At 33.2% G+C, this 27,113-nt stretch overlaps 1 long non-coding RNA gene across 1 annotated transcript in view; it reads right to left on the minus strand.

Annotated features, from left to right (window-relative positions):
• LOC143236942 (uncharacterized) overlaps positions 1-26,790 on the minus strand; it is a 32,409-nt gene extending 5,619 nt beyond the window's left edge. The window contains exons 1-3 of the long non-coding RNA XR_013019814.1: positions 26,298-26,790; positions 25,278-25,919; positions 209-347 (exon numbers count right to left, since the gene is read on the minus strand). This is a non-coding gene — a long non-coding RNA (uncharacterized LOC143236942). The remainder of the gene's footprint in view (positions 1-208; positions 348-25,277; positions 25,920-26,297) is intronic.
• Between the last annotated feature and the right edge of the window lie 323 nt (positions 26,791-27,113).

Genomic DNA, 27,113 nt, shown 5'->3' on the forward strand with positions numbered 1-27,113 from the left:
CTGAGGTAAGTTCGCATTAACACAGATCAGAGATTGCAACTTTTCTTAATGTAACTCTTAGAAAACAAAAATTATAAAAATTAATAACAATAAAATTGGTTTCAAGTCCTTATTTATAAATATTTACATTTTTATATTGCTATTACAACAATAAATTTGCATATTCCCTGATAATTGTTACAAAATCCCTCATTCCCAGATCACTTACATGTTCCTTTTCAATCCTCAAGCTAACAATCTTCAACCTGTATCAAAGTGAGGGCAGCAGCAGTCTCCAGTGCATATCATGGAATCCTTCTATACCAAATGTTCTAGCATAAAGTTGGCAACTGTAAGAACTGTTAAAACTGCATAAACACATTGCATTTTTAACAAGTTTCTGATTTGATCAGCATAAGAGGGATGTAATTTTTGTCTTATAACTAGCATAAACAAGTTAATGGTAATATAGAAATACTGTAAGTATATAACATTGCACTTCATGCTACAACAATCTGAATGAAAATGTAATGAACTGAAGTATGTATTCAGTCAATATAATTAAATATAGAACATCATCAACAACATCCATGTACAGTGTAAATGTTTAATATACAACTTCAACCCTTCTATAATTGTAATTTAAATGTTATGCAGTCTCTTTGCACCCTAACAGTATCTATGAAAATTAGTTGTGGAGAAAATAATTCAACCTACCCTATAAACTAACCTTTGAAGCTTCAGAACTTGATTAAAATAAACTGAGTAAAATTTGAAAAGTCTCAATGAAAAACGATCTTCCTAGTTATAAAGTTTAACATATTCTGCAAGTGTATAAAGAAACTACACTTCTATATTATATATGCAGCTAATTATGGTTGTTTACTACGTACTACTGGATCTTTTGACATAATTATAAAAAAATTTGAGTAATGTCAAGATAAACAAAATGAAAAAATTCTCTATTTTTCTAATTACTTGTAACAAGTTCCTTGTTATATATATTCAAACTGCTACGTTTCTAGTCATCAAAACACAATGCATGACAACACTACTGCTAAAGTAATTCAGTAAAAAATATGTACTTGATAGTTTCTCACAAAGAGTACACATCAAATGAAAATAAGCTCCAGATTAGTTGTAAAGGCAATAACTTTTAATACAAAATACATAAGAGTACATATATCAATACACAAAATAATATTTGCACAAGAGCTAATATTAAATTCTTAAAAGATTGAATTTCTCTATATTAGTCTATTGAGTTGTAGTGACATGATCAGCATCATTTATGAGCAACCTCAATGGCTTATGTGAAAAGTATCACTCACAACATGGTCTTCAGAAAAATCATAAGACCATGCTGTGTAAAAGAGATTACAATATACATATAAATAAAACCAAGCAAGATCAAGATTTTAATATACTGGAAGCAAATTTTATGAAAAGACAATTTCACCAACTATACAAATAAAGATGTATAAATGTTTGATGTGATTAATTTTTATAGAACCAAGCTAACAGGATTATGGATATTCATCTCTTCAGTTATTTTCATAATGTATTTTATCTTGTGAAAGTGAAAATTTATGTTAGTATTTTCCCACACTGAAAATGTATTTCTGATAGATACCTTCTTACACAAACTGGCTTTCCCTGACTAGTACTGCTCTTTACTGGCTCAAATTTTCAAGACATATCACTAACCCTGCATCTCCTGCTTATGCATGCTTAATGCACATGATCATGCAGCAGCTCTCTGAATCTGCACTCATTAATCACTTCAAGATCGATCAGAAGACCTACTCCATATATCATTGGAAGTGAGGAGGCAGGATAGGAAATCCTAGCTTCCCATATGATATCTCACCTCCTGCCACAAAATAGCTAAAATCCCACACTGAACTGGTGAAAGTCTAATTGAGAAACAGGATGTCCCTAAAAAAATTGCTTATAAAGACCAGAAGGCATGAAATGCAAAGTAAAAACAATGCACCTCAGTGGGAGATCACACCACACCTGATTCAGGTATACTCTTCACTCTTTAATGACACTACTGTGAACTTAAAAGTTTGAAACATGAAGGGATCCCAGAACATGTTTAATCAATGAATGGGACTCCTGGGTGTTGAGTGGCTAGGATGCAACAAACCATAGTGGTAGTTCAATCTCAAGCAACACCAGACAGTATCTGGAATGCTATAACAGATTTGCAGTAGGTAGAGGAATGCCTACCTTTTATCCTTGAAATGGGAATTGGTAAAGAAGTTGAGCATCCACATGAGAATCCATCATCACCTGCATGATATCCAACCCAACCAACACCAGGTTTATTTAAAACTGTCACCCAGCAGATTGCATGAAGGTGGAAAGCTCAGGCAAGATGGCATAAACCTGATAGAAACAAGCGTAGCACTTTTGGTCTGCAGTACAAGGAAGATCACTGGTTGTAAACAAGTGAGAAAATATTCAGTATCCAGCTACAAACAACACAAGATCTGCCAGGAACTGACATCCAGCCAATGGTGGGAAAAGGAACCACAAAGGTGAGGTGCATCTCCAATCCAAAACCTGTTGGCTGCTGGCATTCATCATTCACTCTATGGTAGGAGGAAGGAAACAAGCCAGCACATGAGAACTTACTTAGCTGTACCATTTCCAACCCTAGATCCAGCAATAGTTAGGAGAAATATCTCAGTCTGAGAGGCAAACTGCAATTATAGTTGTTTGATATATACATGACATGGTGGAATGCTTCAATTAAAACCTGGTGGCATCTGGGATTGATTATCAGTTTCAAAGTAGGAAAGACATCAAGATACAGAAAAAAAATAGATATATAGAAAAAATATAACACAATGCAACAATAAAAAAGCAGATGCAATCTTAAATTATAGATCAGGTCAGTACTAGGAAGTTCCACATGCCATCAAAACATGCATAATGCCACCCTCTACTCTCAAATAAATGGTGTGATTCATCGCAGGAGGACAGGCCTCCATGATACAACACCCCAACACTTAGGAACTGGTAAGAGCTCTCATACTCCACTATAATAAAGCTTGAAAAAATGAGCATTGGAAACTCAAGAGGACCAAGTAACTGGAAACAGTGTAACAAGCGGCCTTAAAATTCTATATTGAAAAGCAGAGCTACCACATTGATAGGGTATATCAACAAAAACTTGGAGGCATCTGGAATTCTAAATCAGGTCTGCAGTAGGAAAGACTACAATGTAACTGACAACCAGTATTGTCACAGGATGGTGAATGCTTTCCAAAAATAAAGTATACAGGTCAGACTCCACTTGCCACAGAGTGAAATCCATAATATAAAAACAAAAATATCCCTGAAAAGTCACATATTTTTGAAAAACTGGTAAAATACCAAAATGCAAAACTTGAACAAAGTGTAAAGAAAAATGAAGTCGCTAGTATAACTGAAAATATAGACAAATCTATGAGCAAAAAATAGCATGTATGTGCAGCACTACTTCCAATTAAGAAGTGATTTGGTGCACTTGTTGAAAAAATGTTGGTTACAATAGGAGTTATATGTCAAGCTTCCATTTGTGAAAAGCTGTTCCATGATCATTTGAATACGAATATGCAGAAGCAGGATATTAAAGGATAATGGCATATGTTAAACATTTGTGCTGATAGAGGGCAATACTAGTCAAGAAAAGCTATTCTGTGAGTGAAGGTAAGATATCTTATCAAAATAGTATATTCTTCTCACTGTTTATGACCAAAATACAGTTGATATAGTACTATTTTTATATAAATAAATATACCTATTTTAACATCTACACTTGTTTCCATACAGCACTACATAGTTTGCAAACAAAAACGTTACATAGCTAGTATATGTAATTGAACTAATTACCTATGAGCAAATACTGTACAGTTGTAAAGTTTTACTGTAGTAATGAAATTAATTTAAAACTACTCATTTATAGTTTTGGTACATAAAATAAAGACTACTGAGAAATAAAGACAATATATAAATTAGCTATGATTGTTCAATTAATACACTAAATCTCCTGGCTAAAGATCTATAAATACAGAATATTAAAGAACATACACTGAAATAATGAAATAATTTATAAATAACCACACAGCTATTGCTGCATATGAAGAAGGTGGTAGTTCGATATTTGCATTGTCACAGATGTCCACTGAACTACAGTGGCAGATTACTTGAAACCATATTTGAGTTCATTAGCTTTATTAATTGTATTTTGAGATAAGGCAAGAAATAGACAACATTATACAATGCTACATTAAAGATATGTTCAAAATATCAAAGCACATTGCTGTTACATTAAATAAGGTTCAGAATGATGAATACAATATTGGTGAAGCCACAGAAGTATGGAAAGATTTGGACAGTAAGATGCTTGACAGTTATGCAAAGGAAAAATTGTAAAATGTAAATGGAGCTCTTATATCTTGCAACTAACTTACAAGGGAAACAACTGAGCTTCAAAGAGAAAAAAATAACAAGTGAGAAATTTCCAAATGTTGTTGCAACAATTTTAAAATATAAGGTAAAATTTTCACCCTTTCTTAAACAAGTTTCATAAACTACCCCTGCAGTTTAATCACCTTGCACAATGGAGTTCCCTAAACCAGATCTTATATATTTCTATTTGCAGTTTTGCAGGTACAGCTTATAACCATAATCTCTCTGGTGCATCAGTGTTTTCATCATTTGGAATGATCCATTTAAAGTGAGAGACCAGGGTAAGAGAAGTAATCTTCACTTATAAATGTTGCAATAAAAAGCCAATAAAAAAAGGATGCATAAAATTTTTTGTTTAAATAATGGTAAAACTGTTCTAATTTTTATGGTGAAATAAAACTTATTATAAATGAATTCATTTCCATTTGCTTACTTGTAAAACAGTAGTTACATTTATGCAGACTTCTGTATTACACATGTATGAAATTTCGGTAAAATTAAAAAATTAAAACTACCACATCTCGTAAATGTAACAAGACCTACTGATTGAGATGACAGGTTGCTCTGTTTTTACTAAATGTAACAAGATGTAATGAAGAAAACTTTTTATGTATGTTCTTAAAAACAAAAAAGCCACACAAATGGTTTGTTAAAAAGGTGGTTCTTTAGAAAGAAAACTGGCTAGATGGAAGAAAGCAGAGGGTTGTTACAAATGGAATTCAGTCAAATTGGAATAATGTAGTGAGTGGGATACATAAAGGCTTAAGATTATGGCACTCACTCTTTTGGATTTTTATAAATGGCAAAGATGAAGGAAGTTAACAAATTAATTGAATTAACTGATGATACTTCAGTTTTCCATGTTGCTGGATGTGAGTAGAGTACTACTGCCTTATAAAAATATTTGGAGAATTTGATGAGTTGAGAAAATAAATGGCAAATGACTTTTAATTTTAACAAATGTACAGTAATTCCTGCAAGATATCACAACTCGAATTATAATTACAATTGTTACAGGATTACTCTTAATTGTGTTAGAGAAGAAACAGATCTAGGTATTCTGGTTGATCAGTATGAAGTAGTTTTAGTAATGTGCCATTCCTAGTGGCAAGGCAAAATAGGATTTTAGGTACTGCATGATTTCATCACCATCTTCAATAGTCACTCTGTTGGCTCCTTTAAAGGATTGTAGTATAAACTTAAATTTTGTTGCACACAATTCCACTTTAAACCTTAAAAGTTAAGATCAAGGCAAAACAAGTTATGAATCAGTGTTTAAAAGAGCTCTACCGAACAAGTGTTTGACCACTGATAGCAGAAACTGTTTGCACTGTGGCCTAAAATTCTAGAGTAGTATGGTCACTAATACTATACACTGTACTGGTAGAATGAAGTACCCTCACCAATGTTTCTCCAACAAAACCATTGTCAATTTTCCTTGCTTCAAAATGATTGCAATTCTTTTCTATCTCTGCACCAATCAAATTCATAAGTTTGTTTGTATCTTTTAAACTGTTTTGTTTATAAAATCTCCTTAAGATTGTTATTATAAGCTTCTCTGTATCTTGTGCTAAAATTAAAAGTATAACTCTGTTTAATATACAATTTAGGGTTCTAAAGGCTTGGCAACACAAATGAAACAAGCAAGCTTTGCATGAACCAGTTTATCTCAACAGGCCAACTTACCTGTTTCTCCTAGATACAGTTACAGATATGTAAAAGTTAACTGCTGGAAGCATGAATCTTTCAAACCTGCTTTCAATCTGTGAATTGTTCAAAGTACTCTCAGTTTTAAACAAACAAAACTTACCACTTTCAGAACAAAGTTGTTACTTTGATTTACTACAGAAATGTTTACTGTTCAAGTAATAACTAGCCCCTGATAATTCAGTGGTATGTTGATGGCTCATAAAATGAAAATGAAAAAAAAACATGTTTTGATACCTACAATTGGAAAAGAATGCATACTGTGTAACTTTGTGCATTAATTAAAAGTCAAAAACTAATGCAATTACATTGACATTGTATCAGTCAGTAATAACCCATGATGTTAATAATGCAAATATGACTAATTAATTCACAAAACATAACAAAACGATTCCTTTTGACAACCAAGATGTTCATTTTCAACAGAGGTAATAAAATGTTTCCGGTGTCTTTTACCTTCAAGTTCAAGTTGGTCCAATAGGGTCAACATTCTCTAACAGTTATGAAATATAAAATTAAAAGCTGATTAGAAGAAGAAGAAAAAAAACTAAAATAAAGTTCCATTGCAAACCAATTTCAATGACCTCACTTTTTTTTTTTTGTATATTTTTAAAAATTTCTTTGGATTTTCAATTTTGTTCAAATTTAATTTTGTGTGAAAACATGTAATGCTAAGGCCAATTTTTCAAACACATTTGAATGGCAGTAGCCTTCTCCAAGAGTTTGGTTGGCACAATAGAATGTATCCTTGTGTATGTAGTGTACATGGAATATTTAAACCAAAATGTGGATTTTTCTTCTATACAAATAATCTAGCTTAAGCCTAGATTGAAATATGTTAAATGCAAGTAATTAAAACTTTATAAAATCATGTGTTTATGAAAAAAGAGAGAGAGAGAGACAGAGGACCTTTAAGAACTTTCAGAATATTGGCTTGATCATTTGACCTCCTCTTAATTCCAGCGGCTCAGCAGTAAGTATGAAGGCTTATAACACTAAAATTTTAGTTTTAATGCCTGTGGTGAACATGAAATGAATAATCTGTTGGAGAGATTTGTGCTTAACCAAAAATAAACACTCCACCCTCTCATCCTGGATATGCTCCTGTTCTTGTTCCTTTAACTGAAAGGGATTGTTTTGTTTGACCAACATAAGCATAATTACAAGAAAAGGAATGAAATAAATAGCCAATTTGTTATAAGCTTTTACTTGACCTTTCTCTTTGCTATGTTCATTTTAATGTTTGTTCATTGGATTTTAATTTGTTTTGATGTTATTCCATTTTAAACAGCCTACTTCTGATTTGTTATTAAGGAATACTGTGGAATCCTTATATAACAATCACTGCTTAATTCCTCTGCAGTTATTTGCCCTATTTATTACTGTTCAGTTTTAATTTTTGCAAAACAGCAATATTTTTGGAGTACTTCAATTTATCATGGGGAAATGTATATACAGGCGAACACTTTTTGGTTTACAATAGTGTTGTTTATAACTTGCTATATGACTACATGTAACTAAAACACTGGAAAAAGAAAGTATGATTATAACATTTTTAAAAAGAAGTGTATGCCTGAATAAACTGAATTTAATTTTTCATGACAATATTCAATATCATAGTCTCTAGACTCTACATATAAGGATGCCCAAAGTACTCAAAAGGCATATAACAAAAATACATGTCAAAATTCAACAATGAAAATAGTTTTATTTTAAAAGATGATTGTCATTTACTTTCATTTATTTCTTTACCCAACAACAATGAAATGAAACATGTTGTATTCCTTTCAAATACTTAAGTAATCAACACTATTTTGTTTCCTGTGGTTGACTCTTAGTATCATAAAAGTAATTTTGCAATATACCTTTTGTTTTACTTTATGTGACATAAACCTGGTTATATTTTATCTCCAATATTTAATAAACAAACCATTATTACATGTGGAAGTATTTTTAATTTATGATTACTCAAGTCTGTCTTGCAGTCAACATCACTGCCTTTTCATTTGGAGTCTACTGGTTGTTTGTAAGTAAATACTGATATGAACGTTGTAGCCAAAAACTAGTTTAATGCAAAGAATATACTCAAGTAAAACTTTCAGCCAGAAATTATCTTACCATCTTTTAATTATTTAGACATATTTTCTGCATAATCACTTAAAAGTGTAATGACTAATTTATTATCAACTTGTATATGAATATTAGAAATGATATTTTGGTTACAAATTGCAAAAAATCTAATTTGGAAAGGATGGGACAAAACTATCAGTTCTGAGATGAGCATCTGAGTCGTTTGAAAACACTGATCAAATGTGGAAAATGTTTAAGTATTCAAGATAAAGTTATTCATTAAAGAAAGACATATCTGATGATTATGATATGGCTAAATTATTAAATTCTGCTTTATGGACAGTTTGATAAAAGATGATTTATAACAAACAAAATTTGGAATTTTCTTGAATGTATCAAAAATTGACCATGAAGTTACAAATTTTCCATGTATGAACTTTTTTTTTGTCTTCTATATTATGGCAACAAAATATGCTCCATCTGTGACATTTAAAATGTCTAAGGTGAAAATTCTCAGTATTTTGATATACATACATTATCTTTAGACAAGGATGCCCTGTAAAAACACTTTTCAGCAATTCAATGACAAGGCCTTATGTCAATTGTTATTCCCAAAAACTATTATATATCAATTATTATCCCAAAAACTATTGATTGATTGATTGATTTAGTGTTTTATGGCACAAAGCAGCTAGGCTATCTGCGCCAAATGTCCAGTAAAAAGGTAAAAAAAAAAAATAAATGTAGTAAAATATATAAAAGGAAATGAAGGTAAAACAAAATATCATTGAAAAGCAGAAAAAGCATAAAACCAATGTTGTCACCGAGTCAACAATGTTAAGAGAGAGAACAGAGTAAGAGAAATTGAAAAGGACTTTCTCAAGCAAAATGGTAATGAGCATAACCCACCAGGAAGACTAACAGGTAAGTACAAGAACCACTGTCAGTCACCTGAAGTTGGTCTTTCCAGTCCTGGTTCCAGGTTATGTGTCATTATGGCCAGTACTAAAAGGTAAAGTAATAAAAGTGTTAAATGACATGCAGCAAAAATGTAATAACAACTCGCCAGGACGACTAACAGGTAGTTCAAACAGCAGTGTTAGTCACTTGAAGTTGGCCTTTCCAGTCCTGGTGTCAACTTATATAAAGTTCTGGCCATTTTACAATGTCTGGTATCCAGAAAAACTTGATAGAAGTAGATGTTAATGAGAAATGGGCCACTCAGTTTTGAATATCAGGAAAAACAGGGTGTGAGCCAACGTGAAGTGATTCCAGGGCCAGGAGAGAACTAATAAGAGTCAATAGTGCAGTTGGAGTACTGCTTAGCTTCAATATGATCCAGGGCAAGAGATATGGCGTACAGTTCAACAGTGAACAAAAAAGCTGTAGAGGGGATTCTGCATGCATCCACCGAACCGCAACAAACCATGGCAGAGCCCACAGAGTCACCTGATTTTAAACCATCCGTATCAATTGGAATGGGAAGATTGTTCAAAAGATGTTCAGTACATAAAAAACTGTACTTCCAATCTGGAGTATCTGCTTTTCTCAGATAACTTAAAGAAAGATCAAATTTGAGGTCTTTAATAAGCCATGGTGGGATGGGCTGACCAGTGGATTCTGCAATGTTATCCAAGGACAGACCCAAGTCATCCAATTGTGCCTGGATGCGAAGGCCAAAAGGAGCAATGGCAGATTGTCTGTTTGGAAAAAGTATGGCCCGCTGAGGAAGTAAAACACATGCCCAGGTGGGATGCTTTGTTAAGGAACGAAGTTTCAAAGAATATTATAAAGATAGTTGCAAACGGCAAAGGTGCAGAGAAGGTTCATGAGATTCAACGTATAAGCTTTGAACCGGAGAGGTGCGGAAAGCCCCAGTGCAGAGTCGAAGTCCTTGGTGATGAATGGGGTCCAGCATCTTTAAGGCCGAGGGTCTGGCAGAGCCATAAACCATTAATCCATAGTCAAGTTTTGATCGAATAAGAGCACGATATACCTTTAACATTGAACATCGATCTACTCCCCAACTGGTAGAAGAGAGGACATGGTGGATGTTCAGTGCTCTTGTGCATTTGACCCGTAGCTGCTTTAAGTGTGGTATAAAGGTCAGATTACGGTCAAAGATAAGCCCCAAGAACTTGGTCTCAGGGACCACTGGCAGCGAAACTTCCCCGATATGAAGTTCAGGATCAGGGTGAATACCCCGTTAGCAGCAAAAGTGCATGCATACGGTTTTAGAGAGAGAGAAATTAAAGCCGTTCCCCATGGTCCACTTCAGTACACGACTGAGGGCAGTTTGTAGTTGCCGCTCAATATATCTCATGTTCGACGACTGACATGAGATGTGAAAGTCGTCAACATACAGCCCATTCGCAATAGTGAGAGGGAGTTGTTCAGTGATGGCATTTATCTTTATACTGAAAAGTGTGGCACTCAAAACACAGCCCTGAGGGACTCCAAGTTCCTGTACAAAAGAACGGGAAAGTGTCAAACCCACACAAACTTGGAATCTCCTGTCCATTAAAAATTTTTTAATAAACATGGGTAAATGGCCACGTAACCCATATGTATGGAGGTCTCGCAAAACGCCACACCTCCATGTTGTGTCGTAAGCCTTCTCAATGTCAAAGAATATTGATACAAGATGTTGGCATTTGAGAAAAGCTTCTCTGATTGATGTTTCAAGACGAATTAGGTGGTCTGTGGTGGAGTGCTGTTGTCGGAACCCACACTGGGTGGGCGACAGGAGGTTGTTTAATTTGAGGAACCAAACAAGATGAGCATTAACCATCCTTTCTAAGGTCTTACAGACCTTACAGTCAAAGCAATTGGACAGTAGTTTGAAGGAATCTTGAGATCTTTCCCTGGCTTAGAGAAAGGTAAAATAATAGCCTGGCGCCAGGCATCAGGAAAAACATTCTCCTGCCAGATCCGATTAAAGACAATTAGAAGGACATCAAGAGAAGCAGGAGATAGATGGTGCAGCATGTCATAGTGTACATCATCAGGTCCAACAGATGTACTGCCAGATGGATAAAGGGCCATTTTCAGTTCCACCAGTGTAAAGGGACAAATATAGCCAAAGAAACAGTCAGTTTGAAAGGAAAGAGGTGAACGCTCTGCCTGAGTCTTGATGGCAAAGAAGGTGGAGGAACAAGCAGAAGTGCTAGATAACCGGAAAAACTTTCACCTAGAGTATCAGTGATGCTCCGGACAAAAGCCACCTCCTGACCATCAGATAGTAAAATCGAGAGGGGGACAGAATTGTAGTGCCCATTAACCTTTCAAATCCTGTCCCATGTGACCTTGGAAAGGGTGGTAGAAGATATACTAGTTGTGAACTTAATGCAAGATTCCTTCTGGCTTTGACATCTTACCCACCTAGCATGTGCACGGGCCCGTTGGAAAGCGACGCGGTTCGAAAGTGTGGGATATCTACGAAAAGTATCCCAGGCCCGTTTTTGAGCCTTTTGTGCTAAGTGGCAAGCAGGATTCCATCACGGACGAGGATATCGTGGAAAACATGTCGAGGTTTTAGGAATACACTGAGTAGCTGCTTGTATAATACAGTCAGTTACCACTGCCACACAGTCGTCTATTGATGGCTGATTCATGATGGCAGGATCAAGTTCTGCAAGAGCAGTGAAAGTGGACCACTCTGCCTGATCCAGCTTTCACCGGGCGCGTGGGTAGGGTGGCATCGATCACGCCAGTCTCTCTCAAAAGTATAGGAAAATGATCACTGCCTAGTGGATTACTGTCAACCCTCCATGAAAAATGGGAGAATAATGAAGGGGAGCAAACTGAGAGATCAATAGCAGTAAAGGACTGACTAGATGCATGAAAATAAGTGGAAGAACCAGTATTGAAAAGAGAAAGATTGTGATCAGAGAGCATACGCTCTACAGAGCGACCCCTCCCATCAATAACAGCACTTCCCCAAAGGGCATGATGTCCATTAAAGTCTCCCAGAATTAGAAAAGGAGACAGCAACTGTTCAACGAAAGCATCAAAGTCTGATTGATCATGTCTCTCCAGGGGACAGGTAGAGAGAACAAACAGTGATGGTATGACCCAAGGAAACACGGATGGCTACAGCCTCCAAGGGTGTGTTGAGTGACAAAGACAGGGTGGGCACATGCTGATCAACCAATAATGCCACCCCTCCATGCACTCGTCCATCACATAGCCTGTCATTTCTGTTCAGAGAAAACTGCTGAATGGTGACTGTATTAGCAGGTTTTAGAAATTTTTCTTGTAAGGAAAGACTTAAAGGATGATAGGAAGCAATCAGTGTTTTGATATTAAACAGATTAGAACGTAAACTCGACAGTTCCATTGTACCAAGATGGCCATTTTTAATGATGGGTAGGCAAAGTGGCTGGAGAACCCTACTGTTTACGACCACGTCTTTTTTCCTTACTGTCCTTATTCGAGGAGGTCTATCGACCTCCATGGATCCTGCTTTGGGTCGAGTGGGCAGGTCTTTGTTATTGGAAGGGGATTCTAGTGACTGAGAACGTGAGCGAATGATTGTTTTGCCTCTTGGGGTGGGAGAAGAAGATGTATCAGAAGAAATGCCTGTATTTGAAACTGAAGGATGTGGATCTTGAGGTCTGTTGGAATGTATGGGAGGAACAGAGATGGGTGTGGAAGTCGATTCATCAACCCTTTTAACCATGGAGGTCAAAAGGCTTTTCATTTGTTTTGAAAACGATTCTCTTGGAGGCACAGAGAGATCTGTCTGCACTCCCACTGTAGTTGTAGAATGAAGTGCAGCAGCGTATGTCCGAGATGGAGCAATTTCCGAGCCTCAGGATAACTGATGTTATGTATCCTTTTTCAAACGCTGCACCTGTTTTTCTTCCAACCATTTTGGGCAAGAACGAAAGTAGGAGGGGTGAAAACCATTGCAGTTGACGCAATGTGGGTCCATGTCACATTCACAGGCATCGTGGTCCTTGCCTCCACAAGGAGCACATGTCAGGGAACCACGACATGATGTATTTGAGTGGCATTCTCTGACATTGGAAACATAGGAGAGGGTTTGGAATGTATGGCCGTACCCTGCAAATGAGATAACCTGCCTTGATGGTGGCAGGTGCACGTGATGAAGTAAATGTCAAAACGAGGGTATCTGTTGGCAGTGTAACTCCATCTTTGCGAGTGGAAATGCGCCTCACTGCAGAAACTCCTTGAGTGGAGAGACCAGCGAGAATCTCTGACACGGGGACGTTCTTCAAATCCCTCTCAACAATAACTCCACGTGATGAATTCAAGGTAGCATGAGGGGTAACCTCAATAGGTATATCCCCAATTGCCTTTGAATTCAAGAGGAATTCACTGTGTTGGGATGTGGATGTTTCAAATAATGTCTCCAGATCGAAGCTTCTTTACTGACTTTGGAGAGCCAGCAAGTCCCTCTAGTCCCTTCTGAATAAAAAAGGGGGACATTTGCCCTAAAGGTTTTTCCAAAGGAGAATGTAATATAAGAAAATGAGGTACGTGTGTTACAGATGTTGAAGATTGTTGTTCAGAGTCTTCAAGACGTGGTCGCTTACTCATTGATTGTTTTTTCTCTATTTTATTTAACTTTTTTGAAGGAGGATCCATAGGAAAAAAGAAAAATTTCGGTACCTACTGACCCAACCCACCACGGAGCCCTACGAGGGGACGCACTACAAAGTTATGCAAGGACAATGCAGCAACGCCAGGGTTTCGTGAGCACTATACCCAAACACCAGCATCAGGCACAATGTCCACAACACCCGTTGAGAACTTCCAACACTGGGACTTGGTTGACTCTAGCCCAAGTGGACCAGCCGATTGACCCAAGGAGGGCCACTCAAAGGCCGCCCGTCTACAGGAATTCACGGCCAAAGTGGTGTATTGAAGTTGAACCCCTCAACCACCAGGATCCTCTCCTCCCCTTCACGGGTCGCCACGCACGGCAAACACGTGGGTGGATGTTGAGATCCCAGAGAAGGTAACCAGACAGAACAGAACCTTCCCTAGGAGGTCCCCTCACCATGTACAGGAATCCACACCGAAGGGCCCCAAAAACTATTATAAAAAATTTGCTTTGTCCCCAATGCACCTTTATGTTCTATGTAGTTTAAATTTTTATAAATGTTTCTTTGTAAATCATAAATGCTGTCCCAATGTTTATGACAAAACAATTATATCACAAAAACTATCAAACATATTTTTTGCTTTTTGATATTTCAATGCAGTAGTCAAATATATAGTTTATGCAAATTATGGCTGAGAAAGTAATAAATTTGCTCTGCCTATAAAAAGACTCATCAAAGTATGATGCAGTAAAACAAATTTCATCATATGAAATACAGAGCTAGTATAACTTGCACAAATCATGTGAAATAATACATGTTTTTCAAACTGATATTTTCCTTTCATCAGTCTGGTGTTCTGCTTTCAAAAGAGGAAAGTCATTATTAAATATTCATAAACAGGTAAAAGTAAAAATTCAATTACTTTCCATTGGAGCCACGAACTTGATTAAAACATTCCATAGTGATGTTTGTTTGAGAAACCAGAAACTTTTCTTCCCATGCTTGATTAAACATTGTTTATACAACACACACCTTCCCAATTCTGAACATTATTATTTTGAGAAAGAAAAAAAAGTCAGTTATTTAGCCACAAATTTCTTAATTTTACCTAATATTTTAAAAGTGGTGATAAAAAAGATTTTTAAAATACTTAAGTTAAATACTGAAACTTATAACACCTATAATAAATAATACACCTATACAAAAATGTATGGGTACACTATTTAAAAGCTGTCACATAAATGGGCTGTTCACATTTTACTGTGCTGTACTACTGCTGCTACGAAGAGCGTTAAACTTACAGCTCATGTTACATCAAGAAGAGAAAAATGGATAAACTTCATTATCTATATCTTCTCTATGGCACACTATGGCTCCCATTCTTGTGGATCTCAAAAGAGATGGGAAGGCCCAGTAGGTGGTCTGATGCTGTGCGTTTATTAAAATTTAACAAATTTGTCATAATTGATGTTTATGTTAAGTAACCATGTAGAATGTGTAAATGTGTCTACAAAACAGACACTTGATAATAACAATATTTCTTATAGGTGTTGTAAGTTTGACTATTAACACTTTTTATCATCACATTTAAAATATTAAGGAAAAGTAAAATTTGTGGCTGCATAACTGTGTTATTTTACTTTATTAAAATAAAAAAATAAACAATAAAAATAATATAGGAAGGTGGATATTGTGTAGACTAAAGATTTAATCAAGCATAGGGATAAAAGTTTGACTTCTCAAACAAATATTATTATGGGAAGTTTTAAACAAGTTTGTGGCTCTTATGGAATGTAATTGAATTTTTACATTTACCCATTTATGAATTTTTAATAATGACATCCTTGTTTTGAAAGTAGAACACTAGATAAATACAAGGAAAATATCAGCTTGAAAAACAGATTTTATTCAATATGATTTTTACAAGTTACATTCTGCTATCTTCTACTGTATAATAATTATTCTACTACATTACTTAGCACAGTAGTTATTACTGATAAACATTTATTAAAATATATAAATTAAATAGTCAAAATGTTAGTTGCTGAATAGTAAAATCTCATGCTCTTTCCAGAAGCAAAAGAGAAAAAGAATTTGACCATGTACCAAGAAAATTTCAAACATTTGCACCATGTTGATGATGAAGATGAAATTAACTCAAGTTGGCATTTGATACAGAAACACTTATTATGAGAAAATGACTTTTAGAGGTTAGTAAAAGTACTTGATAAAAAATAAGCAGCATTTTTATGCCATGCTTATTTTCTCTGTCAACACCAAATGTTTTCCTGTATTTTTTCAGGTATGAATTTATCAAATATTTAATTCAAAATTATTACCAAAGATCCAATCAAGAGGTAGAAGTATCTACTTTCATTTTATGAAGAGAAAATTGAAAAGAATAATTATACTGTTGATTTGGAATGGACATTCAGTAACACAATAATTCCAGAAAACATTATGATGCAGTAATATAACTGGATGAAATGTACCAATTACAAAACCAATACCAAAGCTAGCTGGAAAAAAAAAGTTATTCAAAGGTGCACAGTGGACAGAACAACCTTTTTGACAATGGTTTCTTGGGAATAAAAATTGACATCAGAACTTGCCAGTTAATTGTTGAAAATATTTTTATCAATGTTTTTAATCAAAACTAATGTATTTACATTAAAATATTGGGAACTTTTGCTTTTGACATTTCAAATGTTACAGATGAAGCAAATTTCATGACCATAATCTAAAATAATGCATTGCATAAAAGACTGCAATGACAATATTATCAACCAATTTGTGTTACATGAAATAAAATTATAAACTTTGTCATATGATGGCACATAACATCTCTAACCAGACTTTCCACAAAGCATAATTCAATAATGCAACTATGGTCTTTTGAAATTAAGCACAAAGCAACACAGTGGGCTAACTGTGCTCTGCTAACCAGTGGTATCAAAACCCAAACTGCAGAGTTATAAATCTGCATACATATCACTGCACCACTATAGTGTGGCAGATATCTCCTAATAGGTCCTACTTCCATCCCTACATTTGTTTACCCTTGATGTATTGAAATAAATCCTCATTGTTAATTTTTGCATATTCAGCTAACCCATTTTCTTTCATACATCCTCTTTTATACTTGGGCCTGCTATGGTCAGTTGGTCAGGGAGCTTGATTTGAAATCTTAAGGTCACTGGTTTTAATCTCTGTTCCACCAAATATACTTGTCCTTTCAGCAGTGAAGGCATTATAATGTGAAAGTCAAACTCACTATTCAATGACAAAAGAGTAACCCAAGAGTTGGTAGATATGACAACTAGTGCAACTAGACCTCTTGTAGCTTTAAGTGAAATTTCAAATAAAATGAACCAATCTTTGAGATCTTCCTCTTCTGCTTGATCAATTATCTTCATCTTTTACAATTTTTCCCCTGCTGGGACAGCTGTAAGTCCTTGGATCTATATTGCTAAAACCAACAGTTTAATTCCCTTCAGAAGACAGCAATTAGCCCAATGTAGCCTTGTTATGATAAAACACAATTTTATCATCTTATAATTTTCTTATCATAACATCCAATTTAAATTTCTTAAATCTGTTACACTTTTCTTGAATTTTATCCCTTATACCTTTTTTGACACAACTTTGTTTTTTTGCCTGCAGCCACTTTTTTTTGTCTTTCTATATGGAATATATTTATCTTTAGCATTTAAACATTTTCCACTTATAATCAGTGTTTCCAAATAACTCAGATGCTAAATGCACAACTGCCAATTCTTTTCTCATACCTTCCAAATTTGATTTTTTACAATTTGTAACCATTTCTGATCTCTATATTCAAATTTGCTAACCAATTAATTTTACACACTAAGTACTTATGTTTCAATAATTGAAAAAAAAAAAGGAAAACAGTAATTTTGATTAGTTAATTACCATTATGAGTTGTGATACACATACATGAATCCATACAACCTTAATTAATTTAACATGATGGGAAATCATAATGACAATATTTAAAATACTAGAAACAACTAAAAACAGTAATGAATGGAAACACTAAGTCTGATTAATTAATTAATGACATTATACTTTTGATTAAACAATTTAATTACCCAGCTCTACTGATAAGATAATTTCAGGCTGAAAGTTTCACTTCAGTATTCTCTGTATGAAACTAGATTTTAGCTGTAAAGTTCAAATCCATATTTTCTTACAAACAACCAGTAAGTTCCAAATGAAAGGGTATTGATGTTGATTACAAGATACACCCATGAGATCATAGTTTAAAAACAAGTCTCTGTGTGATGATGGTTTGTTTGTTAATAGTTGGGGATAAAATATAATCAGATTTATGTCATGTAAAATAAAACAAAAAACCTGTATTTTGCAAAACAACTTCCATATTGCCAAGAGTCAACCTTGGAAAATAAACTATGTTGATCATCTAGCTAATCAGAACTACTGTTACATTGAAATAAACTTCTATTACATGTTATAACTTTCAATAGCCTGAAACTGAGTAAAATGATAAGTTAGAAGATAAATAAATGTCAGTATGTATCCAATCTATGATACTTTCCAAGAATGATCAGTGTTTCTTTTTAAAAACAAATACATTTGAATATACAAACAATGATACAATTTACAATAATGGATATAACATATAACGATCTATGTACAAGAGTTTTAAGAACTTACAAACAATATTGAGTCTTCTATCTAGACTGGAACTTCCCTGATATCACACTGAGGATTCATGACAAGTGAATTAATTTTGAGTTGACATAGAAACAATTCACTTAATTCTGTTCTTTTTTCTTCATCAACCACACATCAAATTATCTACCAAGGAAGTTATATAATGATTTCGTAAAAATACAATTGTCCAACACGAATCCACTGAAGTCAAATGGTTTGTAATTTTCCAAATCTGTAAATGTTCCTAGTCAGTTATCTGAAGTTAATAAGCATTATAACAATTGCTTATAGCTTTCAGGGTTTTCAGCATACCAACTATAACAAACCCACAATATATACTGTCTTATGGCACATTGTATTTCTTGTATATAATTATAGCTGTGAGGGGATTCTCAAGTTTAGCTTATGCATTAACACAGATGATACACCAATGTTTACATTCACACACATATATTGTTTATTTTAAGTTCAAAAAATTTCTACGGTGTTGGTGGATATGCAGGAATTTTGCAATACTGATTTAACAGTACAAATTATGTGCATTTCTAAATATAGATTTAACTTAAACATCAATATTAAGTAGATATGTGATGATAAATTCATCACACTCAAGAGAACAAAACCACATGAAAAGAATGTTAAGAAACAAAAATTCTCTAATTAAGGTGTTGTAATATACATTATAACATTTGTCATTTATTACCATACTTATGCACTGACAGTACAAAAGAAGTCACTAATTGGTATATTTTGCTGATTCACACACCAGCTAACAACAGTTGCTTTCTGACACATTTGTTGGAATTAAATTAACCTCAATATTTTGTTTCCACATGTAGAAAGACGTTTGTGTTTAAAAACAACTCACTGTGATAAAATTTGCTATACCTTTTTGTAAGGACACAGACAACTGACAGGTTGTTGTCATGATTTTTACAGAATACCTGAGGAACTGGAGAGCAGAGCATAATGGATGAGATAGGCTTATGAGACCATAAAAACATGTTCATATGTGATAACAGATTGTTTGTTAAATGTAGAAGATAAAAGATAATCAGATTTATATCAAGTAAAACAAAACGTGTTGCAAAACAACTTCCACGTTGCCAAGAGTCAGCTGCAAGAATGAAAAGAATGTTGATTGTGTAACTAATCAGAACTACTATTACATTGAAACAAACCAGTTACTTAAAAGTGATAAACTACAACAGGAATGAATTTATAGAACAGAAATTCTCTAATTAAAGTGTTGTAATAGATATTATAATGTTTGTCATTGATTATTATACTTATGTACTGACAGTATGAGAAGCCACGACAGGTAGATTTTGGTGATTGGTACACCACCTAACAACAGCTGCTTTCTGACATATTCAGTTGACATTAAATTAACTTCAATATTTTGGTTCCATTTGTAAAAAGATGTGTGTTTACAAATATCTAACTTTGATGAAATTTGTTCTACATTCTTGTGCACAAATAAACAAGTGACATGTTTTCTTGACTTTTACACGACACCAGAGGAACTGGAGAAGAGACCACAATGGATCTGGATGACTTGACATGAATGTTGGCAGGCATCTAACACTGTCTTCTCTTTTTTATTAAAGGTAAAATGAATCCAATTATCAAGGATAGTAGATGGTACTTTTACTTTTTGTAAAGTGCTCCAGGGAATTAAGAAAAATGTATAATAATTGCTCATGTGGAATAATAAACATTTTTAACAATAACTTGAAGCAAAATAAGATTTAACTTAAGTGGGAAAATAATCAAATAGCTTAATTGTGAATAACTTTTAGACTGAAAATCAGGAGACAGGATAAAACTCTGACCAGAACTTGGACCTTTGATTGTTATTTAAGTGAACAATACTGATATGGAACTATGACTGAACAAAAGGATCTTGTTACATAAATGAATAAGTACCTGAAGTTGTTGTGTGTGTGTGTGTGTGTGTGTGTGTGTGTGTGTGTGTGTGTGTGTGTGTTGATTTGAAGTCACACTTGAAATGCTTTGTACAGATTGGTGGCCTTATTTAAAATTATAATGACCTGTTGAAAACAGTCCAGAGAAAGGTTACGCAGATGATTTTATAGAAATAGGTTAAAATATGTTTTATTGTGAGAAGAATATGAAGTGATTTTATTGAAGTTTATACGACTATCTGGGTGATTAATCAAAGTCCTCTAATTCCATTGTTATATATTCTAAACGTAATTCTACAACAGGTCACAAGTTTAAAGTTTAGAAAAGACAGGCTAGGCCCTGATAAAACATTTATTTTTAATGGTAATTTAACTAATGGAATAAGCTGCCATTGACAATAATAGAGACTGCCATTTTTGAAGAGTTTGAGATTGGAATCTGTGATTTACTTTAAAAAAATATTTTAATTTCTTTAATGTTGAAATGTTGTAATTTCTTTAGCAGAGTCAAAGTAAGATCATCATTTCTGACCATAACCAATGCTGTAATAATGACATTAAATGTTTTTTCATTGCCAGTTATCAAACTTTAGTTTTTATGTGACTTTCATAATTAATCATATCAATCTTCTTTTATGAAAGTAAATTTAAAAAGTAATATTTTGATTTACAAAGTTATTATTACAATTGATTATCTTTTACTATGTGCTTTTTAGTTGAAATTAATAAATAAGTAAACTATCAAAAGATATTCATAAAATGAAAAACTTAACATGATATTCAAGGTTTTCTACCATTCTATTATCCCAATTATAATTCAAAGTGTAAAAGCAAAGAAGTGAAACAAATTTGGACAAGCATAAGACAATTTAATTTTTTATGATTTTCATAAATGTTTTTTTCCTACTGTATTCATTTTGAACTTCATTTACTTTGTATTTATTACATTTTTTTTTATTTGTTATTAAATATTAGGAAGAATATGCTGCCATACTGTGTCCAAAAGTTACGGTAAGAAATTTAGGATATTACAGTAAAGTTACGAAGAATTAACCTCTTAATACATAATAAAAAATAATTGTTATATTTACTATATTATATTTATAAATGATAAAACTTAACACCTGAATATTACGTTTAATCCAAAAAATTATCTCTTTCTCTCTTCTTCATCATCCACTTAATTTGTATTGTTAACTTTGTTTGATCATCTGAATTATCCTGGAGTTTATGGTCATGAAGTGTCCAAAAGTAAAATTAACAAGAGAATAAACACAGAATATCAAAACAAAATGTAAAAAAGTTATTCCTTAATGTTAAAAAGTAATAAAACTGATAAAATTAAAGAAATTAACCCTTATTATTTAGATAAAAAATACAATGACAAGATTACCAAAAATTTAACTTTAACATTATTTTCAGTTTAGAAACACTGCTTTATGTTTTATTCATACCAAACTTCATTTGTTTTGCATTTAACTTAGATGTTATCAATATACAAATGAAAAATGTAGAAGAAAAAAGAAAGGAGAAAACTGTTAATATTTAAAATAAAGCTACATATGAATATTGTATGGTAGCAAATTCTATACTGTATACAATGGCTTTAAGAACCTTTTGAATCAACCAATAAAATATATATTTTGTGTCACTAGCAAAACTGCTCATTATAATAGAGGATATGGCCAATTAAAGAATGAATTAGGCCTGCATGTAACAATTTTTCTTTCAATTTCACTTATGGTGAAAAAGAACTGTTTAACATGTATATAAAAATATCTGTCACTACAGTTTAAATCAAATAATAAAGAACTTAATAATAAAAAAAATTATTGCAATTGTCCTAACTCTTTAGAAAGCTATCATTTTTTTTAAACATAAATATGTCTTTTAATATTGCTCATACAGTCTCTGTTCATAAGCTTAATTTGATTCTAGATAAAATCAGCCATAGTGATATGAAAAAATGGGATAACAAATTAGTGTTAAAAATGAAAAGATGTTTTGTGTAAAAAAACTAGTGTACAACTGCATCTCTGATTGAAAGGTCTACAGAATTGTTGTATTTGTTTCTTGAAGTGTTTTTTCTTGTGCCTAGAAAGTTTTCTGTTAATGATTCAATATATAGATAAATTTCACCATACCAAAATTAAAAAGAACAAGAAAAAAAAAGAACAAGAAAAAAGTTAGGAAGAACAGAATAGGTACATAATGAAGTCATGAGGATTATATATGCACAAGTAAATTTCAAAATGATGCATTTGTGTTATTACCTATAGTAGTTCTCAAAGTTTGTACTCAATTACTTTTAGGTATACTGATGGAGCTGTTATTATACTTTTATTTAACTTCACTTTCATTAGATAAGTACCAAGTACATCATTTGTACCAAATATAAGCAGAAACAGTTCTGTTATTGTTGTTAACTTCTAATTACTCTTCAGTAAAAATATGAAGGCACAAACTTCTGAAGCTAGTGCTGAAAAGTTTGAGAGATATGGCTTATGAAGACATAATGCTAGAAATTGGGCTACAAACTGTTGAATGTGAAATTTCACAAAAGGTATAAGCTTTTAATACAAGTTACAAATCCATGCTAAATAAAATACAAATTTTTAAATCAAGACAATTATCTTCACAGATAATTAGTTGGTTTACTAATTCCTTGGAATGTAATACAGCTTTAAATTTAACTTCTTCACAAACATATGACATTGCAAACTAAAATACTGCACATTGCAAGTTAAAACTAATTATGAATGAAACTTGCTTTATTAACAAGTTATTACAAAAAAATTATAATTTTGTTCACATATTATAACGAAACATTTATAGGTCAGGATCAGGTATAAGTAGTTGTATTTTTTAAATAGTATATTGAATATACAAGTCTGTTTGATCGTTTGTTTGTTTTTGAATTTTGTGCAAAGCTACTCGAAGGTTATCTGTACTAGCTGTCTTTAATTTAGCAGTATAAGATTAGGAGGAAAGCAACTAGTCATCACCACCCACTGCCAACTCTTGCGCTACTCTTACCAACGAATAGTGGGTTTCACCCTCACATTATGAGTCAAAGGACTTAACCCACCTGGCCATGCCAGCTTAAGTCTGTTTGAAATAAATGCCAAATAATACCAGGGAGTTATAAGATCTTAATTTTGCACTTATCATATGCATGTTAAGTTAGTATTTAAGTCTATTTAAAATAAATACAAAATAATGGTGTTAAAATGAGGTCTGAAAAAGTTATTTATAAAGTATTTTAAATAATATTTAAATATCATTGCAAATAATATGCATAGTTCCTGTTATTTAGATTCCATACAGTTGAAATAAAATATATATATATATATATTTTATTTCTACCTATTATATGAAAAATTATTTAAGAAATCAGAGAAGCACTACCTTCTATTTACTTACATAACAAAAAGGACGATAGCATTTACTGCCATCATCAGTCTTGAAAGCTAACTATCTTGAGAGCTTTTGAAAGTTTTTCATGCTTTTAAATTTTGATAATAGATGTAAAAAAAACTGTTATGAAATTATTTATTAAGCTTTGTAAATGAAATATTTGTGTTTTGTCAATGGTCTTCAGTTTAATTGTTGAAAAACTGGGTTTCTTTTTATACCTTTTTTCTAAAATAATACGAAGGTAAATTATATCTTTAAGACACACATACTTGTAATAGGAAAATTCTGTGGTGTTAAACCTATATATTTATAGTGCACAAAGTAAATTTTGACAAGAAAAACTTTCTTTTTATTAATTACAAGCCATCTAGGTCTGGCACAGCCAGGTAATTAAGACACTTGACTCGTAATCTGAGGGTCCTACCAAACATATTCAACCTTACAGCAGTGGGGGGAGTTATACGATGACAGACAATCCCACTATATGTTGGTAGAAGAGTAGCCCAAGAGTTGGCAGTAGGTGGAGATGAATAGCTGCCTTCTCTCTAGTCTGACACTGCTAAATTAGGGACGGCTAGCACAGATAGCACTCATTTAGCTTTGCACAAAAATCCAAAACTCACGTCATCTAATGATGGTAAAAATAACGTGTATGAAAGAGTGAAAATTTGTTCTATTTGGTCGTGAATTTTCATGCTTATGTTAAGTTCTTTAAATTATGAAAGCTATAATATACAAGTACAAAGAAAATAAAGAACCTGAAAAAATATTTTGGGGGAATTTCAAAAAACATAAAATTATGTGTTCCTTTTGAACAAAGTAGTTGACTTATTGCTGCAGGTTATGATTATACCCACTGAAGATGATACTGAACAAAATAGTTGATTAACCATTGTAACTAATGATCTTTCTCAAGTCTCCTTCCTTCTGAATAAAATAGTTAAAATTCCACTCAAAATGGTGATCTATATCCAGACTAGTTATTTATTCTTCTCCAGTTTCATAACTTTTGAACAGAACAGTTGATTTACAACTGTAGGTAGTGAAATATTGCAGATATGTTGCTGCTAAATAAACTATTTCTCTTACTACTGCAAGTACTGAGCATTCTTTAGATTCATTTCACTGAATAAAACATTTCATATACCACGGGAAATAGCAATTAGTCCCTAGAATTATTCCAACTAAGCAAAACAGCTAACTTACTTTAGCAGGAAGTGATCTCTCCAGAGTTGTTGCTACTGAACAAAATAGTTGACTTACCTCTGAAAATAGTGATTTCTCCCTGGACTCTTGCATTCTAAACAAAATATTTCATATACCACAACAGGTCGTTATCTTTTTCACTCTTAAGATTCATAGAGAACAAAAACTTTCACCTACCACTTTTTTTAGCAAACAGTCTAATGACTTTTTCTACACAACAAAATAGTTCACTTACTAATGCAAGTAGTGATTTGTCTCTAGAAAATTGTTCATTTGACACTGCAGGTAGTGATTTATTTCAAGACTTCTTGTTCTCAACCACATGTTCGCCCTGCGAGTATAGCTATAAGTCTACGGATTTACAACACTAAAATCAGGGATTCGATTCCCCTCGGTGGGCTCAGCAGATAGCTTTGCTATACGAAAAATACAAACACACACACACTCAACCATACACTTGATTTTCCACTGAAGGTAGTGATCTGTCTCCAGTCTTGTTTCAATGATATAAATAGTTGGCTTACCATTTCCAGTACTGAGCTTTCTTTGGATTTGTTTCTGCTGAAGAAATTATGTATTTGCCATTGCAAATAGTAACCTGTCTTTAAAATTATTCTATCTTAGAAAATCAGTTGATTTACTGTAGGAGGTAGTGATTTCTCTCCAGACTTATTTCTTCTGAACAAAATAGTTTATTTTCCATTGGAACTACTGATCATTCTCAAAACTGTTCTTTCTAAACATAATAGTTGTATTTCCACTTGAAGTGATGATCTACCTCCAGACTTGTTATTTATCTTTTTCCAGTTCCATTACTTCTGAACAAAATAGTTGACTTAGAACTGCAGGTAGGGATTTATCTCCAGGCTTGTTCCTTCTGGAAAAAAACCAAAAAAAACTAGTTGACCTAACACTGCAGGTAATGATCTTTCTTTAGACTTGTTACTCCTAAACCAAAATAACTGACCTATTGCTGCAGGAAGTTATCTATCTCCACCATTGTTACTTTTGAACAAAGTAGTTGAATTTCCACTTCAAGTAATGATCTATCTCCAACCTCGTTGCTTCTTCACAAATAGTTTACTTACCGCTCTAGATAGACATCTGTCTCTAGACTCGTTTCTTCTCAACAAAACTATTGACACTCTACTGTAAGTAATAATCTATTTCCAACATTCTTGGTAATGCACAAAATGACTGACTTTCCACTGGAATTAATGTGACTCGTTGCTACTGAACAAAATAATTGACTTACCACTTAAAGTAATGATCTTTAATGATGGTTTGGGTCTTTCAGAGGCTTGTCACTGACACTCCCCCTATCAAAACGTTCCTAGTAAAACAACTCCTACTAATATTGTATCTTTGTTAATCTAAAAATGACCTAAGAAGGTCGAAACGTTGTTCTCTGTTTTATTAGTAAAAGTATTAATTCTCACACCAACCGTCCTCAGATACATTTTTACTTCAAGTGAGTTACTCGTTATCACGAATTTCTCCTACTGATATTGCCTTCTGGTTACAGTTTGTGAAACCATGACTCACGTGACCTCCTAGACTCCCTGATGTATAAGGCCACATGACCGCATCAACAGTTTCGACAAGTTAACGACGTAGATGGTTTGAGAAAAGTGTTTTTACTTCTTTACCTAATAAACAAAGATATATTTGACTTGGTATAGACATCAGGCAGAATGGTATTAAAGGATAAAAAAGAAAAGGTACTTTATCAGCGCAAAACACTGTTACACAAAATTTCATATCAGTCTATGTTTATATATACATATATTTGAGCATTACATAAAAGTTGGATACAGGAGGTTTGTACCTACTTCTTAACTTTCAAAATTTAAGGACAGTAAATGTAAAACTAAATTTCAATATTACCAAATGTGTAGTAGACGAAGGCAGAAATAACGTGATTTTTTCATCCGTAAATAAACCGAACGTGACATAATTTCAACAGGTAATAAAAAAGGCAACTGGAGATATAACATGTTAATAAAGTTCATAACTGGGATTATTTTGGTGAAATTAAAATACAATATTAATTAAACTTTAACATTCGAGA

The sequence above is a fragment of the Tachypleus tridentatus genome, chromosome 13, assembly GCF_004210375.1.
Source record: "Tachypleus tridentatus isolate NWPU-2018 chromosome 13, ASM421037v1, whole genome shotgun sequence".
Classification (NCBI taxonomy): domain Eukaryota; kingdom Metazoa; phylum Arthropoda; class Merostomata; order Xiphosura; family Limulidae; genus Tachypleus; species Tachypleus tridentatus.